The 21,432-nt window shown below is 45.7% G+C and overlaps 1 pseudogene; it reads left to right on the top strand.

The window, feature by feature from the left end:
• The window catches only part of LOC148478878 (complement component C9-like), a 75,864-nt pseudogene extending 63,161 nt beyond the window's left edge, over positions 1-12,703 (top strand).
• Positions 12,704-21,432: the final 8,729 nt, after the last annotated feature.

Here is a 21,432-nt window from a genome sequence, read left to right as displayed (position 1 = left end):
ATTGTGGTAGCAAAAACCAACCACAAGAATAGCGAGCAGTTCATACCCTGTTCGATGTACTCGATTAATCTAATAAATAGCGGACATGACGTAGGATGCGAGCGGACAGGGGGCGTAGTTTCCCAAAAAACGACCGCAAGTTTTGTTCGCTCGTTCAGACCTAGAGGCGTGAACAGACCGCAAACAGCGAACGGTTCATTTGAATAGCCACCCCTATTTTCTGGACGAGCGACCGCAAATAGCGACCGGCTCTGAATCAGGCCCATATACCTTTACCTTTCATCTGCAAGTTCTAAAACCCCTATCCCGCCACAGCAACATCTCCACATACCTGTCAAAAATCATTTACACCTCCACATACCTGTCTCACATATTTACACCTCCACATACCTGTCCCACATCATTTACACCTCCACATCCCTGTCCCACATCATTTACACCTCCACATACCTGCCCCACATCACTTACACTTTCACACATACCTGTCCCACATCATTTACACCTCCACATACCTGTCATACACCATTTACACCTCCACATACCTGTCCCTAATTATTTACACCTCCACATACCTGTCCCACATCATTTCCACATCCCTGTCCCACATCATTTACACCTCCACATACCTGTCTCACATCATTTACACCTCCACATACCTGTCCCAAATCTTTTACACCTCCACATACCTGTCCCACATAATTTCCACATCCCTGTCCCACATCATTTACACCTCCACATACCTATCCCACATCATTTACACCTCCACATACCTGTCCCACATCATTTACACATCCCTGTCCCACATCATTTATACCTCCACATACCTGTCCCACATCATTTACACCTCCACATACCTGTCTCACATCATTTACACCTCCACATACCTGTCCCAAATCATTTACACCTCCACATACCTGTCCCACATCATTTACACCTCCACATACCTGTCCCAAATCATTAACACCTCCACATACCTGTCCCACATCATTTCCACATCCCTGTCCCACATCATTTACACCTCCACATACCTATCCCACATCATTTACACCTCCACATACCTGTCCCACATAATTTACACATCCCTGTCCCACATAATTTAAACCTCCACATACCTGTCCCACATCATTTACACCTCCACATACCTGTCTCACATCATTTACACCTCCACATACCTGTCCCAAATCATTTACACCTCCACATACCTGTCCCACATCATTTCCACATCCCTGTCCCACATCATTTACACCTCCACATACCTATCCCACATCATTTACACCTCCACATACCTGTCCCACATAATTTACACATCCCTGTCCCACATAATTTAAACCTCCACATACCTGTCCCACATCATTTACACCTCCACATACCTGTCTCACATCATTTACACCTCCACATACCTGTCCCAAATCATTTACACCTCCACATACCTGTCCCACATCATTTATACCTCCACATACCTGTCCCAAATCATTTACACCTCCACTTCCCTGTCCCACATCAGTTACACCTCCACATCCCTGTCCCACATCATTTACACCTCCACATACCAGTCCTACATAATTTACACATCCCTGTCCCACATCATTTACACCTCCACATACCTGTCCCACATCATTTACTCCTCCACATACCTGTCCCACATCATTTACACCTCCACATCCCTGTCCCACATCATTTACACATCCCTCTCCCACATCATTTACACCTCCACATATCTGTGCCACATCATTTACACCTCCACACATACCTGACCCACATCATTTACACCTCCACATACCTGTCCCACATCATTTACTCCTCAACATACATGTCCCAAATCAATTTCACCTCCACATACCTGTCACACATCATTTCCACATCCCTGTCCCACATCATTTACACCTCCACATGCCTGTCCCACATAATTTTCACATACCTGTCCCACATCATTTACACCTCCACATACCTCTCCCACATCATTTACACCTCCACATCCCTGTCCCACATCATTTACACCTCCACATACCTGTCCCACATCACTTACACCTCCACATCCCTGTCGCACATCATTTAAACCTCCGCATACCTGTCCTACATCATTTACACCTCCACATACCTGTCCCACATCATTTACACCTCACCATACCTGTCCCACATCATTTACACCTCCACATACCTGTCATACACCATTTACACCTCCACATACCTGTCCCTAATTATTTACACCTCCACATACCTGTCCCACATCATTTCCACATACCTGTCCCACATCATTTACACCTCCACATACCTGTCCCACATCATTTACACCTCCACATACCTGTCCCAAATCTTTTACACCTCCACATACCTGTCCCACATCATTTCCACATCCCTGTCCCACATCATTTACACCTCCACATACCAGTGCCACATCATTTACACCTCCACATACCTGTCTCACATCATTTACACCTTCACATACCTGTCCCACATCATTTACACCTCCACATACCTGTCCCACATCATTTACACCTCCACATACCTGTCCCAAATCATTTACACCTCCACTTCCCTGTCCCACATCAGTTACACCTCCACATACCTGTCCTACATCATTTACACATCCCTGTCCCACATCATTTACACCTCCACATACCTGTCCCACATCATTTACACCTCCACATACCTGTCCCAAATCTTTTACACCTCCACATACCTGTCCCACATCATTTCCACATCCCTGTCCCACATAATTTACATCTCCACATACCTATCCCACATCATTTACACATCCCTGTCCCAAATCATTTACACCTCCACATACCTGTCCCACATCATTTACACCTCCACATACCTGTCTCACATCATTTACACCTCCACATACCAGTCCTATATCATTTACACATCCCTGTCCCACATCATTTACACCTCCACATCCCTCTCCCACATCATTTACACATCCCTCTCCCACATCATTTACACCTCCACATATCTGTGCCACATCATTTACACCTCCACACAAACCTGTCCCACATCATTTACACCTCCACATACCTGTCCCACATCATTTACTCCTCCACATACATGTCCCAAATCAATTTCACCTCCACATACCTGTCACACATCATTTCCACATCCCTGTCCCACATCATTTACACCTCCACATACCTGTCCCACATAATTTTCACATACCTGTCCCACATCATTTACACCTCCACATACCTCTCCCACATCATTTACACCTCCACATCCCTGTCCCACATCATTTACACCTCCACATACCTGTCCCACATCATTTACACCTCCACATCCCGGTCCCACATCATTTACATCTCCACATACCTGTCCTACATCATTTACACCTCCACACATACCTGTCCCACATCATTTACACCTCCACATACCTGTCATACACCATTTACACCTCCACATACCAGTCCCTAATTATTTACACCTCCACATACCTCTCCCACATCATTTACACCTCCACATACCTGTCCCACATCATTTACATCTCCACATACCTGTCCCACATCATTTACACCTCCACATACCTGTCTCACATCATTTACACCTTCACATACCTGTCCCAAATCATTTACACCTCCACATACCTGTCCCACATCATTTACACCTCCACATACCTGTCCCAAATCATTTACACCTCCACTTCCCTGTCCCACATCAATTACACCTCCACATCCCTGTCCCACATCATTTACATCTCCACATACCTGTCCCACATCATTTACACCTCCAACATACCTGTCCCACATCATTTACACCTCCACATACCTGTCCCAAATAATTTACACCTCCACTTCCCTGTCCCACATCAGTTACACCTCCACATACCTGTCCCACATCATTTACACATCCCTGTCCCACATCATCTACACCTCCACATACCTGTCCCACATCATTTACACCTCCACATACCTGTCCCAAATCTGTTACACCTCCACATACCTGTCCCACATCATTTCCACATCCCTGTCCCACATAATTTACATCTCCACATACCTATCCCACATCATTTACTCATCCCTGTCCCACATCATTTACACCTCCACATACCTGTCCCAAATCATTTACACCTCCACATACCTGTCTCACATCATTTACACCTCCACATACCTGTCCCAAATCATTTACACCTCCACATACCTGTCCCACATCATTTACACCTCCACATACCTGTCCCAAATCATTTACACCTCCACTTCCCTGTCCCACGTCAGTTACACCTCCACATCCCTGTCCCACATCATTTACATCTCCACATACCTGTCCCACATCATTTACACCTCCACATACCTGTCCCAAATCATTTACACCTCCACTTCCCTGTCCCACATCAGTTACACCTCCACATACCTGTCCTACATCATTTACACATCCCTGTCCCACATCATTTACACCTCCACATACCTGTCCTACATCATTTACACATACCTGTCCCACATCATTTACACCTCCACATACCTGTCCCACATCATTTACACCTCCACATATCTGTCCCACATCATTTACACATCCACATCCCTGTCCCACATCATTTACACCTCCACATACCTGTCCCACATCATTTACACATCCCTCTCCCACTTCATTTACACCTCCACATATCTGTGCCACATCATTTACACCTCCACACATACCTGTCCCACATCATTTACACCTCCACATACCTGTCCCACATCATTTACACCTCCACATACCTGTCCCACATAATTTTCACATACCTGTCCCACATCATTTACACCTCCACATACCTCTCCCACATCATTTACACCTCCACATCCCTGTCCCACATCATTTACACCTCCACATACCTGTCCCACATCATTTACACCTCCACATCCCTGTCCCACATCATTTACACCTTCACATACTTGTCCCACATCATTTACACCTCCACATAACTGTCCCACATCATTTACACCTCCACACATACCTGTCCCACATCATTTACATCTCCACATACCTGTCCTACATCATTTACACCTCCACACATACCTGTCCCACATCATTTACACCTCCACATACCTGTCATACACCATTTACACCTCCACATACCAGTCCCTAATTATTTACACCTCCACATACCTCTCCCACATCATTTACACCTCCACATACCTGTCCCACATCATTTACATCTCCACATACCTGTCCCACATCATTTACACCTCCACATACCTGTCTCACATCATTTACACCTTCACATACCTGTCCCAAATCATTTACACCTCCACATACCTGTCCCACATCATTTACACCTCCACATACCTGTCCCAAATCATTTACACCTCCACTTCCCTGTCCCACATCAATTACACCTCCACATCCCTGTCCCACATCATTTACATCTCCACATACCTGTCCCACATCATTTACACCTCCAACATACCTGTCCCACATCATTTACACCTCCACATACCTGTCCCAAATAATTTACACCTCCACTTCCCTGTCCCACATCAGTTACACCTCCACATACCTGTCCCACATCATTTACACATCCCTGTCCCACATCATCTACACCTCCACATACCTGTCCCACATCATTTACACCTCCACATACCTGTCCCAAATCTGTTACACCTCCACATACCTGTCCCACATCATTTCCACATCCCTGTCCCACATAATTTACATCTCCACATACCTATCCCACATCATTTACTCATCCCTGTCCCACATCATTTACACCTCCACATACCTGTCCCAAATCATTTACACCTCCACATACCTGTCTCACATCATTTACACCTCCACATACCTGTCCCAAATCATTTACACCTCCACATACCTGTCCCACATCATTTACACCTCCACATACCTGTCCCAAATCATTTACACCTCCACTTCCCTGTCCCACGTCAGTTACACCTCCACATCCCTGTCCCACATCATTTACATCTCCACATACCTGTCCCACATCATTTACACCTCCACATACCTGTCCCAAATCATTTACACCTCCACTTCCCTGTCCCACATCAGTTACACCTCCACATACCTGTCCTACATCATTTACACATCCCTGTCCCACATCATTTACACCTCCACATACCTGTCCTACATCATTTACACATACCTGTCCCACATCATTTACACCTCCACATACCTGTCCCACATCATTTACACCTCCACATATCTGTCCCACATCATTTACACATCCACATCCCTGTCCCACATCATTTACACCTCCACATACCTGTCCCACATCATTTACACATCCCTCTCCCACTTCATTTACACCTCCACATATCTGTGCCACATCATTTACACCTCCACACATACCTGTCCCACATCATTTACACCTCCACATACCTGTCCCACATCATTTACACCTCCACATACCTGTCCCACATAATTTTCACATACCTGTCCCACATCATTTACACCTCCACATACCTCTCCCACATCATTTACACCTCCACATCCCTGTCCCACATCATTTACACCTCCACATACCTGTCCCACATCATTTACACCTCCACATCCCTGTCCCACATCATTTACACCTTCACATACTTGTCCCACATCATTTACACCTCCACATAACTGTCCCACATCATTTACACCTCCACACATACCTGTCCCACATCATTTACACCTCCACATACCTGTCCCACATCATTTACACCTCCACATACCTGTCATACACCATTTACATCTCCACATACCTGTCCCTAATTATTTACACCTCCACATACCTGTCTCACATAATTTCCACATACCTGTCCCACATCATTTACACCTCCACATACCTGTCCCACATCATTTACACCTCCACATACCTGTCCCACATCATTTACACCTCCACATATCTGTCCCACATCATTTCCACATCCCTGTCCCAAATAATTTACACCTCCACATACCTGTCCCACATCATTTACACCTCCACATCCCTGTCCCACATCATTTACACCTCCACATACCTGTCCCACATCATTTACACCTCCACATCCCGGTCCCACATCATTTACATCTCCACATACCTGTCCTACATCATTTACACCTCCACACATACCTGTCCCACATCATTTACACCTCCACATACCTGTCATACACCATTTACACCTCCACATACCAGTCCCTAATTATTTACACCTCCACATACCTCTCCCACATCATTTACACCTCCACATACCTGTCCCACATCATTTACATCTCCACATACCTGTCCCACATCATTTACACCTCCACATACCTGTCTCACATCATTTACACCTTCACATACCTGTCCCAAATCATTTACACCTCCACATACCTGTCCCACATCATTTACACCTCCACATACCTGTCCCAAATCATTTACACCTCCACTTCCCTGTCCCACATCAATTACACCTCCACATCCCTGTCCCACATCATTTACATCTCCACATACCTGTCCCACATCATTTACACCTCCAACATACCTGTCCCACATCATTTACACCTCCACATACCTGTCCCAAATAATTTACACCTCCACTTCCCTGTCCCACATCAGTTACACCTCCACATACCTGTCCCACATCATTTACACATCCCTGTCCCACATCATCTACACCTCCACATACCTGTCCCACATCATTTACACCTCCACATACCTGTCCCAAATCTGTTACACCTCCACATACCTGTCCCACATCATTTCCACATCCCTGTCCCACATAATTTACATCTCCACATACCTATCCCACATCATTTACTCATCCCTGTCCCACATCATTTACACCTCCACATACCTGTCCCACATCATTTACACCTCCACTTACCTGTCTCACATCATTTACACCTCCACATACCTGTCCCAAATCATTTACACCTCCACATACCTGTCCCACATCATTTACACCTCCACATACCTGTCCCAAATCATTTACACCTCCACTTCCCTGTCCCACGTCAGTTACACCTCCACATCCCTGTCCCACATCATTTACATCTCCACATACCTGTCCCACATCATTTACACCTCCACATACCTGTCCCAAATCATTTACACCTCCACTTCCCTGTCCCACATCAGTTACACCTCCACATACCTGTCCTACATCATTTACACATCCCTGTCCCACATCATTTACACCTCCACATACCTGTCCTACATCATTTACACATACCTGTCCCACATCATTTACACCTCCACATACCTGTCCCACATCATTTACACCTCCACATATCTGTCCCACATCATTTACACATCCACATCCCTGTCCCACATCATTTACACCTCCACATACCTGTCCCACATCATTTACACATCCCTCTCCCACTTCATTTACACCTCCACATATCTGTGCCACATCATTTACACCTCCACACATACCTGTCCCACATCATTTACACCTCCACATACCTGTCCCACATCATTTACACCTCCACATACCTGTCCCACATAATTTTCACATACCTGTCCCACATCATTTACACCTCCACATACCTCTCCCACATCATTTACACCTCCACATCCCTGTCCCACATCATTTACACCTCCACATACCTGTCCCACATCATTTACACCTCCACATCCCTGTCCCACATCATTTACACCTTCACATACTTGTCCCACATCATTTACACCTCCACATAACTGTCCCACATCATTTACACCTCCACACATACCTGTCCCACATCATTTACACCTCCACATACCTGTCCCACATCATTTACACCTCCACATACCTGTCATACACCATTTACACCTCCACATACCTGTCCCTAATTATTTACACCTCCACATACCTGTCTCACATAATTTCCACATACCTGTCCCACATCATTTACACCTCCACATACCTGTCCCACATCATTTACACCTCCACATACCTGTCCCACATCATTTACACCTCCACATATCTGTCCCACATCATTTCCACATCCCTGTCCCACATAATTTACACCTCCACATACCTGTCCCACATCATTTACACCTCCACATACCTGTCCCACATCATTTCCACATCCCTGTCCCACATCATTTATACCTCCACATACCTGTCCCACATCATTTACACCTCCACATACCTGTCTCACATCAGTTACACCTTCACATCCCTGTCCCACATCATTTACACCTCCACATACCTGTCCTACATCATTTACACATACCTGTCCCACATCATTTACACCTCCACATACCTGTCCCACATCATTTACACCTCCACATACCTGTCCCACATCATTTACACCTCCACATACCTGTCCCACATCATTTACACCTCCACATACCTGTCCCACATCATTTACACCTCACCATACCTGTCCCACATCATTCACATCTCACCATACCTGTCTCACATCATTTACACCTCCACATACCTGTCCCAAATCATTTACACCTCCACATACCTGTCCCACATCATTTACACCTCCACATACCTGTCCCTAATCATTTACACCTCCACTTCCCTGTCCCACATCAGTTACACCTCCACATCCCTGTCCCACATCATTTACACCTCCACATACCTGTCCTACATCATTTACACATACCTGTCCCACATCATTTACACCTCCACATCCCTGTCCCACATCATTTCCACCTCCACATCCCTGTCCCACATCATTTCCACCTCCACATCCCTGTCCCACATCATTTACACCTCCACATCCCTGTCCCACATCGTTTACACCTCCACATCCCTGTCCCACATCATTTACACCTCCACATACCTGTCCCACATCATTTACACCTCCACATACCTGTCCCACATCATTTACACCTCCACATACCTGTCCCACATCATTTACACCTCCACATACCTGTCCCACATCATTTACACCTCCACATACCTGTCCCACATCATTTACACCTCCACATACCTGTCCCACATCATTTACACCTCCACATACCTGTCCCACATCATTTACATCCCCACATACCTGTCCCAAATCATTTACACCTCCACATACCTGTCCCACTTCATTTACACCTCACCATACCTGTCCCTCATCAATTACTCCTCACCATACCTGTCCCACATCATTCACATCTCACCATACCTGTCCCACATCATTTACACCTCCACATACTTGTCCCACATCATTTACACCTCCACATACCTGTCCCACATCATTTACACCTCCACATACCTGTCCCACATCATTTACACCTCCACATACCTGTCCTACATCATTCACACCTCCACATACCTGTCCCACATCATTTACACCTTCACATACCTGTCCCACATCATTTACACCTCCACATACCGTTGCAGCGCTGCCAAATCCAGGTTATTCCTACCTGGTCCGGCGATGCTGGGATCCAGGCTGGCGTGTGACAGCGGGAGGAAGATCACCGCCCACTGTCAGCTGTTTACCTCCTTCCCCGCCTGCTATGTGCAAGCGGCTGTGAAGTCCATAGGAGCACATGCGATGCTCTGCTAAAAAATTTAAAGAGACAGGCACATAATAGGAAGAGCTGATTGGGGGCCAGTTTGAACTCTGACCAATTTAAGGAAGTTCCTGGGAGTACTCCAGTGCCAGAGTATAGGCTCCATTACCATACTGCAGCGTTCCTGTGCATATCCTGATTACCGGTTCTGACCTTGGCTTTGTTCGTGACTCTGATTCTGTTTGACCCCTGGCTCTGTGTAGATATCTGGTTCTGACATCGGCTTCTCCCTGTGACCAGCTTCTGCCTGCTCCCCGGTACCGTTTCGTTCGGTTGGCTTTGACCCGGCTCGTCGACTACGCTAAAGTTCCCTGCTCTCCAACCAAAGTTCACCAGCACCTGTATAGGGAAACCTAACCCGAGGCCGCGACCTGTGTGTCGGACACAGCCAAGTCCACACCTTCTTGCGAGGGTCCCTGGTGAACACCACCGGCACATTATACTCCGCGCTTCGGGCATAGGCCAAGCCAATTTACTGAATACAGGCCGCATCCACAACCCGTCCAAGAGTTTGTGACAGAATACTCTGGCCCAAATATAGATGCTGCTGGTAATTCCTCGCCATGTGACTTACTGGAAAATTTGCTCGGGTGTGTGGAAAAACAAGAACAGGATCAAACCCAAATCATGCAATGCCTCCAAACGTTAATGCAACAAGTGAGCAGTTTGCATCCTCCTCCTGTACAGTCAACAGCACCGTCTACAGGGTCCATTCCTGCGGCAGGGGCATCCACACCATTGTGAATTCTGAATCCCTCCAAATATGATGGTGAGCCCAAGACTTGTCGAGGTTTCTTAAATCAGTGCTCAATCCAATTTGAAATTCAAGCTGCAAATTTCGCTTCAGAGAGAACTAAGGTGACCTACGTTATTTCCTTGCTGTCCAGACAGGCCCTCGCCTGGGCGTCTCCACTGTAGGAGAGGAATGATCCTGTGGGTAATGACAGCACTAAATTTCTAGAAGCCTTCAGAAAAGTATTCGATGAACTCGGCAATTAAAACAGGGAAACCAGACTGCAGGACAATACGCAGTACAATTCCGAACCCTTGCTTCCGAATTAGGATGGAACAATGAAGCTCTGGTTGCGGCTTTTATGCAAGGACTTTCTGAGCAAATTAAAGATGTCTTAGCATCCAGAGAATTGCCTACATCTTTGGATGATTTAATCTCTCTATGCATCCGCATCGACCGGCACCACAGAGAGAGAACCTGATAGCAGAAGCAATACCGGCGCTTCAGCTTCAAGCTTGCACCCCGTTTCACGGCCCCGGCAGAGTCTCCTGAGGAACCAATGCAGATCGGGAAATCACGTTTGCCAGTTGTGGAAAAGGAAAGGAGATTCAAGAATAATCCGTAGGTGCCAGTCAGAAGCAGGGGCCGTGGGATGTCGACAGTGCCGCACACAGAGGCCTGCGCTCTGTGCGGCCACACCGACCGCACACCCCTAGCTATGGCCCTGCCTGGTCATGCCTTTTGGTTTAAGTAATGCACCTGCAGTTTTTCAGAAATACATGAACCATATTTTTCGAGATCTATTGCACCAGTATGCAGTTGTTTATCTTTATGATATCTTGATATTTTCCAAAGATTTGGCAAGTCATTGCAAGCACGTCTGTGAAGTTTTATCATGGCTTCGGAATAATCAGCTCTACTGCAAATTGGAAAAAATGCTCCTTTGACCAAAAAGAGTTAAAGTGCTTGGGGTATATAATATCAGGTTTAAGACTCCAAATGGACCCAGAGAAAATTTCCACCATCATTAGCTGGCCTCGTCCGACAGGACTAAAGGCAATACAACGTTTCCTTGGCTTCTGCAATTTCTGCCGTCAGTTTATCAGGAACTATTCATCCATTGCAGGGCCTATCACTGCACTCACCAAGAAGGGCCACAGAACGCAGAGGAAATGTTTGTCAAATTAAAGCAATGTTTCACTTTGGCTCCCATTCTAAGACAACCCAATTGTGACCAACCATTCTTCCTAGAAGTGGACGCTTCTACAATTGGTGTTGGGGCGGTCTTGTCCCAAAAAGATGAAATGGGCAAATGGTACTCTTGTGGTTTCTTTTCCCATAAATTCTCAGCCTCGGAGAGGAACTATGCAATCGGGGAAGAGGAGTTGTTAGCCATCAAACTGGCTTTGCAAGAGTGGATATATCTGCTGAAAGGGTCAAAATTTCTGGTCACGGTTTTTCCTGATGACAAGAATCTCACCTATCTCAAAATCGCTCATTGTCTCAATTACCGTCAATCCAGATGGTCACTGTTTTTCGATTGTTTTAATCTGATTATTACCTATCGTCCAGATTGTAGAAACGTGAAGGCTGACACTCTGTCTTGAGCATTGAGTTCTGCCGAAGAGAATGAAGTACAAGAGGACAAGCCTATTCTGAACTCTGTGTGTTTTGTTGCAGTTTCTAAGGTCAAGATTCCACAGGGGAAAATGTTTATAGCACCTGAACTGTGAACCAAATTTCTTCAGTGGGCTCATTCTTCACGTTTCTCTGGTCATGCAGGAGTAGGAAAGACATTGGAGTTGGTCCTCAGGAAGTACTGGTGGCCGACGGTACGTCATGATGTCAAAGACTTTGTGGCAGCCTGTGTCACCTGTGCTCAACGCAAGGTGCTTCTTCAACTTCCCTAGGGTTCCTTATGTCCTCTTTTGGTACCTGATCGTCCTTGGTCTCACATTTCTATTGACTTCATAACGGACATACCTTCCTGCCAGGAGTTCAATACAATCTGGGTAGTGGTGGACAGTTTCTCCAAAGTTGCTCATTTTGCGCCATTAAAGGGTTACCATCGGCTCCTAAATTGGCCAATATATTTATAAAAGAAATCTTCAAGCTACATGGTTTTCCCAAAGACATTGTCTCAGACCATGGAGTGCAATTTACTTCTAGATTTTGGAGATCCTTGTGCAAGAGTTTTGATATCAACCTGAGTATCTCTTCTACATACCATCCTCAGTGTAACGGTCAAACGGAGTGGGTAAACCAAGATCTAGAGAAATTCACTCCGATGTATGTCTCAGCCAATCAAGATGATTGGGTTTCTTTGTTGCCATGGGCTGAGGCATCGGGGTACTCTCCGTTCTTCATTCAATATGGGTTACATCCTGTGGTACCTGACTTGCCGGCTCTTCGGTCAGTATCCCTTCCAGCTGTGGGTGGCACAGTAAGTCGCTTCCTCAAAATTTTTCAAAGAGGTGAAGAGGAAATTATGTAAAACCTCTGCCAGGTATAAACAGGTGGCAGACAGGAAGAGAAGGAAGGGTCCTGTGTTATACCCGGGTGACAAAGGTTGGTTATCTACTAAACACTTGCGATTGAAAGTGCCCACCATGAAATTTGCTCCCAGATTCATTGGACCGTTTCAGATTCTTCAGATAATCAATCCAGTGACTGTTCGTTTAAAACTTCCTGGTGCTCTCAAGATTTCCAACGTATTTCATATCTCTGTCCTCAAACCTCTGGTGTTCAATTGATATTCGAGACATTGCAATCCTCCTTCCGCAATTCCAGTAGATCACCAAGAGGAGTATGAAGTTGAACAGATTTTGGACTCCAGAATGTCCCGGGGTTCAGTGCAACTTCTGGTAGATTGGAAGGGATATGGTCCGGAAGAACGTTGTTGGGCTAAGGCTTCATATATTCACGCACCTCAACTCCTCCGAAAGTTTCATCGGAAGTTCCCTGGCAAGCAGTTTGTGGGGTGTCCGGTGCCCATCCGTAGAAGGGGGGCTAATGTCGCAGTGCTGCAGAATCCAGGTCCTTCCTACCTGGACCGGCGACGCTGGGGTCCTGGCTGGCGTGTGACAGCGGGCAGAAGATCCCTGGTGGCCGCTGTCAGCTGCTTCCCTCCTTCCTCGCTGGCTCCATGCAGACAGCTGCGGCGTCCATAGGAGCACGCACGACGCTCTGCTAAAAGATTTAAAGAGACAGGCGCATAATAGGAAGTGCTGATTGGGATGCCTATTTGAACTCTGATCTATTTAAGGAAGTTCCTGAGAGCACTTCAGTGCCAGAGTATAGGCTCCAGTACCATACTCCAGCGTTTCTGTGCATATCCTGATTACCGGTTCTGACCTTGGCTTTGTTCGTGACTCTGATTCTGTTTGACCCTGGCTCTGTGTAGATATCTGGTTCTGACCTCGGCTTCTCCCTGTGACCCGCTTCTGTCTGCTCCCTGGTACCATTCCATTCGGTAGGCTTTGACCTGGCTCGTCGATTACGCTAAAGTTCCCTGCACTCCAACCAAAGTTCACCAGCACCTGTATAGGGAAACCTAACCCAAGGGATGCGACCTGTGTGTCGGACGCAGCCAAGTCCATGTCCTTCTTGCGAGGGTCCCTGGTGAATATTGCTGGCACATTAGACTCCGCGACTCGGGCATAGGTCAAGCCAATTCCCTGAATACAGGCCTCATCCACAACCCATCCAAGAGTTTGTGACACCTGTCCCACATAATTTACACCTCCACATACCTGTCCCACATCATATACAGCTCCACATACCCTGTCCCACATCATTTACATCTCCACATACTGTCCCACATCATTTACACCTCCACATACCTGTCCCACATAATTTACACCTACACATACCTGTCCCTGTCCCACATCATTTACACCTCCACATACCTGTCCCATATCATTTACACATCCACATACCTGTCACACATTATTTACACCTCCACATACTGTACCTGTCCCACATCATTTACACCTCCACATACCTGTCCCACATCATTTACACCTACACATACCTGTCCTACATCATTTACACCTACACATACCTGTCCTACATCATTTACACCTCCACATACCAATCAACTGTCCAACATCATTTATCCCATTATTGAGTTTTTAGAGATATTCACCTGAAAACTGAGAAATTATGTTATTTAAACCTCTCTAAGGGGTAAATTTATTAAGATTCTTGTTGGTCCCGATTTGTCCGTTTTTCAACTCGGACTGGATCGATTCAAAATGGCCGTTTTTTTCACTTTTAAAATCGGGAATTTACCAAGGTCCTGGTTTTGACAGGATCGTTTTGACTGATGGTGTATTTGGTCGATCCTGTCCGTTTTGAAGCCCCGATTTAACCAGACGAATTTCGCTCCCGAACAAGCAGCCCGCTCATATCAGTGAAATATATGTGCAGGCTGCTTGTTTTGTTTTGTTTTTTAAATTGACGGGGGGTCCCCCCCTAAAACAGAACCAGCCCTGGACTTTTCATAGCCAGTCCTGGTTGCCTAAGTACAGGGGAGAAAAAGCATAGGGTTCCACTGTACTTAGCACAGCCAGCACTGGGCTCTGGGAACCAGTCCTGGTTCTGGAATGAGAGGGGAAAAAAAATGCATACGGTCCCCTGTAATTCCCAGAACCAGTGGTGGGCTGATGCCACAGCCAGGGGAGCCCATTCACCGGGCCCCCCAGCCGCAGCATCAACCCTGACTGCTAGTCAGCCCAGGCCAGCGATCCCTGGGGATTTGGGGACCCCCCAATAAAGGGGTCCTCCTCTCCAGGGCACCCCTGGCCTAGGCTGATAGCCCAGGCTATCCCCGCCACCCCTGGGCAGTGGGTGGCGGGTTGATAGAAAATAAACTTTAGTCACCTGTGCTTCTGGCTGTGGCATCAGCCCCACGCTAGAAAGGGTCCGGTGTTGGTTTTAATTAAAACCAGGACTGGCCCTGCAGCTTGGCGCTAGTACCTAAATTACGGTGGAAACCTACTCGTTTTGTTTCCCGTAATTCTAGGTACCAGGCAGGTTGACAAGTCCGGGGCTGGTTATGCTTTTGAGGGGGGACCCTATGTCATTTTTTTAAAATTAAACCTTACAACACATTTTCTATTAATAAACATACACAAATCACTCGGATTTGTGTATGTTGAATGACAACTCGCAGCTCAGGAGGTGGTGCATATAAAACTTCTATTGAGTCCCCTGATTTGATTGTAAAACGCCCGACTTTAGCAAAACAAATAATGGTAAATTCCCGATTTAGGCAGAAATAAGTGAAATGTACTTCTAATTTGAACCGATGGTGATATCATTTCTATTGTTCAAAACGGATGAATTTGTGGCATTAAACCATCCAATTTCAACCCCAAAAGATGAAGAAATCACCCGACTTTATTGATAGTAAATTCCCGATTTGCAAAAAAGTGATAATATCACCCGAGATTGCAAATCGGGACCACCACAAATCGTAATAAATTTAGCCCTAAGTGCATGATTATTCATTGGGAGAAGTGTACCAGAGGTCCTGCACCGTGACCCGACATTTTTACCTTAAAATAAAAATGTTCTCAACCTTATCTCTTGCGTACAAAAAAAAATTTCCTCTGAAAAAGCAAGGCTATTAGATTGCAAATAAAATTCGCAGTGTGAGTTTGCCATGAGAACGGCTGGCAGGACCCAACTCGCATCTAATTTGATTGACCCCTTTGTCTGTATTTATAGACAACTGCATAGTATTACTTTTCTTATTGTGCATGTTGGATGCTATTTATACTATCTGATCTTGCTCTCTATGCTGTACTATTGAAGATTACCTGAAAGTGAATAATTAAGGCAAAGTCTAATTAGACATTATGGGGCTGATTCTAAGTTGCGAGCAAAGTGGCAGCAGTTGCGGAAGCCTGATTCACAACCTTATGCTAATGTGAGAATCCATAGGACTAATGTGGGGGTTTATGTGTCTGCAATCGGACCTTCAGTTCACCCATTGATTGTACACCAGCCGTCTTACCTGTCATCCTCAGTGTAGGCACTTGCAGCAGCCCCATGCTAGATGCAAGAGATCTGTTGGAAACATGCTTCCCTTCCCGCATGCATGACACAGAATTGCGAAAAGCTTTAGATACTCGCCCATGACGCTCCCATTTCACTTACACAAGACATGGCGGTTCTGTGTGGTTGCATTGCTGCTGCCAAGTTGCCGCCACAAAATGCTCAATTTCATAGAATGACAGATCTGGCCAAATCCTGGACGGACATAGGCAAAAATGCGTAAACTCGCGCCGGATGCAAAAACACGCCGTCTGTGCGCAGAGATCCTTCCCACTCAGCACCAGCTGCTATATTCCCATACTGGCTGCCTTCATTTTAAATGTAATTTAACCATCAAAAATTGTGCAACAGATTATCTTCAGCGACAATGTACACGGGATCGGAGGGGAAACATCTGTAATTTATAAAGAACATTAAATAATGTCTTCATTAGAAAAATAATGAACTTCTGCATATTTGAATATGCAAACTAATAAATACAGAAGAAAAGAAAGAGGAAACTGAAGAGATAATCACTACGCAGAGTAACAAGGAGACATGCCAGTTGTCACTGTGCCCATTCCATTCATTACTGGGAAGGAGTGATCTGATGCAGTACAATAATACAGCCTTTGCATGCCCGTCTGTCACACACCTAGCACTGCTCTATCGGAGCACAGGGAACAATCAGCAGCACGGAACCTACTGTAGATAATGTTAATGTGATAAGGTGAATGAACTGCAAGGCGAAAATAAAAGGGGAAGTATTTTGTCCAGAGTTACAATTCCATGCAAGGGATAATCACATTTTGCAACTAGTAAGCTCATGACAGGAGTCACCATGGTGAGTACACTGCATTTTACATTCTTTTCATTTACTGGTTACCATAAAAACACAATGAAAACATATTTTTTTACTATATTGATACAATATTGTTACAACAACTTCATTGTGGAAAACTAGCAAAACAATATAGCTTCTTCTATGGTCAGCAATTAACAGACACTGGGGCTCATTCTAAAAGCACAATGATGCGATCGCTTTGGTGTAATTTGCAGTAGATGCCCCTGCGACTTTATGCCAATGCTAGTAAACGCCCTTCCCCTGGTTTACAAGAGCGCATCTGACTGTGCACGGGAATCTTAACACGCAATAATCCAGCTTGGTGCGTCTTTAGATACTACCATTAGACTCACCAACAAAACCAGCACCTGCCCCATGTTAAGGGCCGATTCCCCGTAAGATTATGGCCTCCAATGTAAAGCTGGGTACACGCTATGTGATTCGTACGATATATAATTCGGACGCAGGTCGGAACAATATATTTTGCAGATTGAATAGTGCGTATGCATGACTAAGTGTTCACGGCGGTCGTTTCATCGCACAGCAGATGGGACAATGCACTGAACCAACGTCATGCTGCAGCATGGAACGATTTATCGCCCGGTTGTACACCGGATAGTGTAGTGTGTACGGATGGTGCGATATACTGTATCGTTAAATGCCATCACTGGATACACATATCGTATAGTGTGTACTTAAGCGATTAAGCATCTGAGTTCGCAACCAGTTATGTTACACTCGCGTGACTCTCCCATAACATTCTACGCGTGCAAAGGTCCCGATCTACACTCCAAGAAAGTTGGGAGGTACACAGAACCAGGCCCACTGTGTCAGCAGAATTAGTGTGAGTTATTGATAAAATAAAGAGAACATGAAGATATGTTACACTTTTTTAGTGATCATCATTTTACAGAGATCTTATAAAGTCATATTGAAGATTAATTATATTGTCCTCAGCGTAGTTTTTTGATCTTTAAATTGCCATTGGACATTTATAGATTATGTGCACAATAACTGCAAATATGAAATATAAACTAAAAAAATCTAAAATTAATCTACAGATGTTTCCACATACATCTTACCTCCGTGTGCTACAAGTCGCGTTAAACATAACTGCGTTTATATCTGCATGCAAAATACTGTACTACTTTACAGCGTACTTTACTGCGACACTGTAACATACTGTAGTATTCCAAGTGCAGAGACACCCGCAGTTACACACAGAATACAGGCATGCAGATACACCCGCAGTTACACACAGAATATAGGCATGCAGAGACACCCGCAGTTACACACAGAATATAGGCATGCAGAGACACCCGCAGTTACACACAGAATATAGGCATGCAGATACACCCGCAGTTACACACAGAATATAGGCATGCAGAGACACCCGCAGTTACACACAGAATATAGGCATGCAGAGACACCCGCAGTTACACACAGAATATAGGCATGCAGATACACCCGCAGTTACACACAGAATATAGGCATGCAGATACACCCGCAGTTACACACAGAATATAGGCATGCAGATACACCCGCAGTTACACACAGAACATAGGCATGCTGCATATCAGTTTAATCGCTTTGCAAATAAGACACATTTGATAGTAAAAAGTCACATGAAAAGCTGTTCGGCACTCCCGTCACACCACCGCATGGCGCGCTGTTTAACGTGCAGGGAAATAAGATGTATGTGGAGTCCACATCTGTATGTTTCTTAATGATAATACTGTGGGAGCAAAGGTTTGCTTCATCTGAAGAATAAAGTAGGATGGACAGAGGGCCTGATTCAGACCCAGAAGCTAAACCGCTTCGTGCGCTATGGATGAATGTCGCCTGCGTATGAGTCACTCACTATGCTCAGGAATTGTGCGCTCGTAGTACACAGACTGGACGCTACTTTGAGTGACAGATATCGCCGTTTGTGGGTGGTAACGGGAAGTTGCTTGTGAACGGGAGAGTGGTGCTGCGAACGCAGGCGTGTCTGGGCGTCAAAACGGCGTTTTATGGGTGTGCATAATTAGCATGGAAGCGTCACTGTACACGTCACTTGGTTGTATTTCAGCCTGCAGTGATCGCAGTGCTTGCGGCGAGGTAGGGTCTACCTCGAGGGCTACGTGCTGCTCCGATGGCTCTCGATGGTTATGATTAATCATACACTTCCTGGAGATGACGTGTACTAACAAAGAAAAGTGGGCGTCTTTACACCGGCGTGCGGTCACTCTGCCATCGCTCTCTAAGACATAGAGGGCGTCCTTATACCTGGCCATGCGATTGCATAATTTGCATACCCGGCCCCTGATGGCAGCGAAAGTGCGCTGCTTTGTGTCCGGGCCTGAATCGCACCCGGAGTGTGCTAAGAAGCTTATACAACCGATTTAACATTAACAGAAAGATTTTTTTTTATTATTTAATTCTTTTTTTTTTATGCATCCTGGGCCTATTTGTGAGTGGGATGTAAGTCCAAATACCGATCCTGCACATATCTGCAAAGTGATGTAACTCTCTGAGCGAAATTGGCGTTTCTGGATGGCGTACATGTGGACGCACGGAACCGATCCGTCACGTGACAGTGTCATGGGAGTGTTGTAAGCATGTAGGCCTACTTGCTTGCTTGCTTGGATCGTGCGTACAGAGGGTCTGATTCAGAGCCGGACGCTATTTGCGAACGGTCGTTCCAAAAAAGGGGCCGGCTATTTAAATTGAGCGCTCGCTCATTGCGGTTTGTTGACGCCTCTATGTCTGAGCGAGCAAACGAAAAATGCGCTCGCCATTTTGTAAAGACACCCCTTTGCCGTTCACATCACACGTCATCTCCGGTATTTATTTGATTAATCGGGTACATCGAAAGGCATCTGAACTGCTCGCAGTGCTTGTGTTAGGTTTTTCCTACCGCTATCACTGCAAGCAGTTCAGGCTAAAAGACAACCAAGTGACGTGGTCGATGACACTCCATTACTAATTATGCACACCCATTAAACGCCCTTTTTACCATTTGGCACGCCTGCGTACGGATCTTCACTCCCCCATTTTCAAGCACCTTCCCGTTACCACCCACAAACGGTACATTCTGTCAATGAAATTAGCAGCCCCTCGCTATTTTGCGAGCGCACGATTTCCGACCGCAGTGACTGGTTTACGACCCATACGCATGCGCAGTTGTGCGAACATCGCTCAAAGCGAACGAGCGTCCGCTTACGAGCGGCTCTGAATCAGGCCCTGAGATTCGACGCCTGTTTCTGACAAGAATTTTGCACCGAGCATAGAGTAGGTGTAAAGCTGGGTACATGATGAATCGTACAATATATCGTTCCAACACAGATCGTAACAATATATCATACACATTGTATAGAGGGCCTGATTCAGACCCGTGCTCGCAAGCGGGTCGATGGTTGGGTATTGCGCATGCGCAAGCCTCAGAGCGAGAGAGAAATTCTCTTGCTC

The sequence above is a fragment of the Taudactylus pleione genome, unplaced genomic scaffold (genome assembly GCF_031769625.1).
Source record: "Taudactylus pleione unplaced genomic scaffold, aTauple2 ptg000647l, whole genome shotgun sequence".
Lineage (NCBI taxonomy): Eukaryota > Metazoa > Chordata > Amphibia > Anura > Myobatrachidae > Taudactylus > Taudactylus pleione.
This window is presented reverse-complemented; position numbering and strand designations above follow the sequence as displayed.